The following is a 5,000-nucleotide window of genomic DNA, read 5'->3' as shown; positions in this document are numbered from 1 at the left end:
ATCGAGGCCTGGATATATTGTATATTATATATATATATATATATATATATATATATATATATTGTATATAGAAACATATATATATATGTATATATACATATATATATATATATATATATATATATATATATATATCGCTGAGTGGCATTGCCACACTCATGACTGCTCGGTCTCTCCCCCCTTCCTGGGGTAAGGGGAGAGGGAGTAGTCATACCCTGATGATATGGGGTACCCCGAGAGGTACACTCGTAAACCACAATTTGCCGAAACTGTCGTGTTGTAGTTAGGAAAGGGGGATGGGGGATGGGAAGGGTTGAATCTGTGTGCATATCTAAATATTTAGCCATATTTTTGACTCATCGTGTACACTTGTAATTGAAGGTATTTGGATATAGATGACAATAAAAAAAATGCATATTTCGTTAATTTGGAGAGAAAATTTAGTTTTTCCTTGAATTAAGGAAAATCTTATTAATCTAGGAATTGAAATAAATGGAATAATTTGTGTTCCTAGCATCAATAACTCCAACTGTTAAATGCTGTCATCCGAAATTGATTACCAAGAAAGTATAATTTTTTTTTCTACTGGTATAATGTTTCAAAGGGAATAGAAGCCACCGATTGCTTCAAATGATGAGAGGATTAGTTTTATTTCACTAATTTTTGAAAACTTCCAAGATTTTTCTCCTCTAAGATCGGACTCTTGATATAATTTTTTTTTCTTTTTTTTCTATATCAGTTATTGAATTGATTCTATAAAAGGACCTCATTATCTGATTAAGACACTCGTCTTAATAGCTAGATATCCTGGGCACAGCTTGAGCGGGTCTGGAACCCCGTCCAACAGATCTTCAGGCAGGGCCATTTCCAATATGCTACCAGAACCCAACTTGAGCAGAAATAGAAAAAAAAAATGTAAGAAACATGAATTTGCGTCATAAATTCAGAATGGAAATATATTCTCCTCTGATGGTATTTAATTTCCCCGAGGTGTTCATAGAGAATCGTGTTCTTTAGTATATACCTCCCCCCCTTCTTCACTACTCATACATCCCCCCCCTTTTTTTTTTCCTTACTCCTCGCAACTCCCCCCGGAGTGGAAGTGACAGCGCTAGCTTCCAATTTATATATTAGTGGCAGCGATGCGTACATCCTCCGAGGAGGAATTTGTATCTGTCGGCGGCCTGGTTTATTCCCTTTGAATTTTATTACGCTCTCTCTCTCTCTCTCTCTCTCTCTCTCTCTCTCCTCTCTCTCTCTCTCTCCTCTCTCTCTCTCTCTCTCTCTCTCTCTCTCATCAGATATCTCATTTATAATTCGTTGCTTATCTGTTTCCTTCCACACAAGTTTTTTTCTGATCTTGATATCATAATCTTATTGTATCTCGTTCATAGTTTATTCACTACTTTTCTATTTCCTTTCCGCAATAGGCTGCTTTCCCAGTTGGAGCGGCTTGGATGTGTAGCATTTTGCTTATCCAATTAGGGATGTAGCTTGGCTACGTATCTTATGTAATACATTATTTAGAAAGGACCTTGCTGCTGTATTATAACAACACCATTCTTTTAAGAAACTCTAACAGAGTTGACTCAACTTTAGATTAAGAACCTCTACCAGCTATGAACTTGAGTGCAGTCGGTCAAATGATCGTAAGCGGTTTCAAGTTTTCTATTTTAGTTTTGCTTTCGGGAAGGTCAAAGCTCTAAACGGCACTGTTCAAATGACTGGAAATTATTGTTGCACACCCATTAGTGTTGGCGAGAGATGGTTTCTTTTTTTATTTGCTTCTGTTTTTTTTTTTTCGTCTAGTGCATTTTATGAAAATGGAGCTTTTAAAATGCTGGCCTGAGAGTTGCCTGGGAAATTTAGTGGGTAGTCATTTGAGTGCTTTTATTTTTATGACCTCTACAGTATGTAGGTCAGTTTTTTATTTACTTGTTTCGTAAGATTATGATCGAACAGTATAAATATGCTGCAGAGGGTTAAATGGTCACGAACTATTTTTTGTGCATACAATCTTCCATTTTGCAGTTTCCTAATGTTATTCTGATCCTTTTTCGTTAATTTAAAGAACAGCACATCTTTAAAATAATGCGTTGTTATTATTATTATACTTAGATAAGCTACAACCCTAGTTTGAAAAGCATAATGTTATAAGCCCAATGGCTCCAACAGGGAAAATTAGCTCAGTGAGGAAAGAAAATAAAGAAACAAACTACAAGAGAAGTAATGAACAAATAATATAAAACATTTTAAGAACAGTAACAACATTAAAAAAAAATCCAATATAAAATATACAGAGAAACTTAATACGTTCCATATTCGTTAAGGAACAGGACATCTTTAACACAATGCATTCGAAATGCAATGAATATTCTTTGCATTCCAGTTCATGAATAAAACTGTGCATCATCCACAAGTGTATCTCTGTGTCAATGAGGAAGGAAGGGGTTCACTCCGGTTCATATCCTAAACAATTTCAGACGAGTAGCCTCTCAACAGTCCAAGCTCTCATCTTATTGTTGGCTTCCCTTTTTTCCCATCTTCAACATCGTAATTACTCTCTCTCTCTCTCTCTCTCTCTCTCTCTCTCTCTCTCATTGTTCTTTCCTATTTTCCTTCATCGTATCTCTCTCTCTCTCTCTCTCTCATTGTTGCCTTTCCTTTTGTTCTTTCACCGTATGTCTCTCTCTCTCTCTCTCTCTCTCTCTCTCTCTCTCATTGTTGCCTTTCCTTTTTTTCCTTCATCGTCTCTCTCTCTCTCTCTCTCTCTGTCTCTCTCTCTCATTGTTGTCTTTCCTTTTTTCCTTCATCGTCTCTCTCTCTCTCTCTCTCTCTCTCTCTTGTCTTTCCTTTTTTTTTCCTTCATCCTCTCTCTCTCTATCTCTCTCTCTCTCTCTCTCTCTCTCTCTCCTCTCTCTCTCTCTCTCTCTCTCTCTCTCTCTCTTGTCTTTCCTTTTTTTCCTTCATCCTCTCTCTCTCTATCTCTCTCTCTCTCATTGTTGTCTTTCCTTTTTTCCTTCATCGTATCTCTCTCTCTCTCTCTCTCTCTCTCTCTCTCTCTCATCTCTCTCTCTCTCCTCTCTCTCTGTTGCTTTTCCTTCTTTCCTTCATCGTATCTCTCTCTCTCTCTCTCTCTCTCTTTCTCTTTGTTGCCTTTCCTCTTTTTCTTTCATTGTATCCCCTCTCTCTCTCTCTCTCTCTCTCTCTCTCTCTCTCTCTCTTTGTTCTTTTCTTTTTTTCCTTCATCCTCTCTCTCTCTATCTCTCTCTATCTCTCTCTCTCTCTCTCTCTCTCTCTTCTCTCCTCTCTCTCTCTCTCTCTTGTCTTTCCTTTTTTTCCTTCATCCTCTCTCTCTCTATCTCTCTCTCTCTCATTGTTGTCTTTCCTTTTTTCCTTCATCGTATCTCTCTCTCTCTCTCTCTCCTCTCTCTCTCTCTCTCTCTCTCTGTTGCTTTTCCTTCTTTCCTTCATCGTATCTCTCTCTCTCTCTCTCTCTCTCTTTCTCTTTGTTGCCTTTCCTCTTTTTCTTTCATTGTATCCCCTCTCTCTCTCTCTCTCTCTCTCTCTCTCTCTCTCTCTCTTTGTTCTTTTCTTTTTTTCTTCCTCGTAACTCTCTCTCCTCTCTCTCTCTCTCTCTCAATGTTGCCTTTCCTTCTTTCCTTCATCGTATCTCTCTCTCTATCTCTCTCTCTCTCATTTTTGCCTTTCCTTTTTTTCCTTCCCATCGTATCTCTCTCTCTCTCTCTCTCTCTCTCTCATTGTTGTCTTTCCTTTTTTCCTTCATCGTATCTCTCTCTCTCTCTCTCTCTCTCTCTCTCTCTCTCTCTCTCTGTCATTGTTGCCTTTCCTTTTTTCCTTCATCGTCTCTCTCTCTCTCTCTCTCTCTCTCTCATTGTGGTCTTTCCTTTTTCCTTCATCGTATCTCTCTCTCTCTCATTGTTGCCTTTCCTTCTTTCCTTCATCGTCTCTCTCTCTCTCTCTCTCTCTCTCTCTCTTTTTGCCTTTCCTTTTTTTCCTTCATCTTATCTCTCTCTCTCTCTCTCTCCTCTCTCTCTCTCTCTCTCTCTCTGCGCATTTGACGTTTAGTATCCTTTAGGCTATCTTTTACAAACTTGTATAATTTTTTTTATATGCATTATTCTTCCGTCTAGCCCCTTTACTTCCGTCTGTTACCGAGGTCTCCCTCGCACCCATTCTGTCTCAAACTCTCTCTTTCTCTCCAACTCTCACTGTCTCTCTCCCTCTTCTCCCCTCTCCCAATTTCCCCCCTATTTCTGCTTCGTTCTGTTCAAGTCTCGTTCTAGCGTGACAGTGTAACTTTAAAAATTCTCGCGCGTTCAGCCTTGCCAAGATTATTTCTCGTGTTTGAGGACTTGGGGGACGGGTTGGGGTTGGTTGGCGTTTTCCTAGGCGATAGATAATAGGTAGATAATTCTTTCATCCTAATTTCGTCCGGGATTGAAATACTGCTTGAAGTGTGCTGCTAGAACACGCCATGCTCCAAGTATTATCATTTTCCCATGATAGGCCACAATTTATGGCGTGTGGGTGCGCGCCTCTCTCATATTCGACAGCTTGCAAGGAAAAGGCCTTATGTTCCGTAGCCATAAGGGTCAATAGTGTCTTTTTCGATGGCGTAGGTCTAGAGGGGTATTTTGCTGCAGCTGTATGGACTGTTAGAGACTGTGGTCGGGGAGAGTGGGTATTAGGTGGTGGGGGAGAGGGTGATGGGGGGGGGGGGGGGGCAAGGGTCGAGAATGGGACTCGGCAGACGTGGGACGTTTTTAGCCTTCCACCGGAAAATGGTCGATGCTACCCGTGCTCAAATAGTGGGGATCTCTGTCTACCAATGTTTCAGAATCTCTCTCTCTCTCTCTCCTCTCTCTCTCTCTCTCTCTCTCTCTCTCTCTCTCTCTCTGAGATTGTGCTTCGAATTATGTTTTTTTCGTTTCATAGATGGGGAATATGGCTGAAAGAACAGTTAACGTGGTGGGGAT

The 5,000-nt window shown here is 39.9% G+C and overlaps 1 protein-coding gene across 2 annotated transcripts in view; it reads left to right on the top strand.

Moving 5' to 3' along the window:
* The window catches only part of LOC137627625 (ras-related protein ced-10-like), a 291,092-nt gene that overhangs the window by 228,779 nt on the left and 57,313 nt on the right, over window positions 1-5,000 (top strand). The window lies entirely within an intron of this gene.

This window comes from Palaemon carinicauda, chromosome 35 (genome assembly GCF_036898095.1).
Source record: "Palaemon carinicauda isolate YSFRI2023 chromosome 35, ASM3689809v2, whole genome shotgun sequence".
Lineage (NCBI taxonomy): Eukaryota > Metazoa > Arthropoda > Malacostraca > Decapoda > Palaemonidae > Palaemon > Palaemon carinicauda.
The sequence above is the reverse complement of the archived record's forward strand: the minus strand, read 5'-3'. Positions and strand labels throughout refer to the sequence as shown.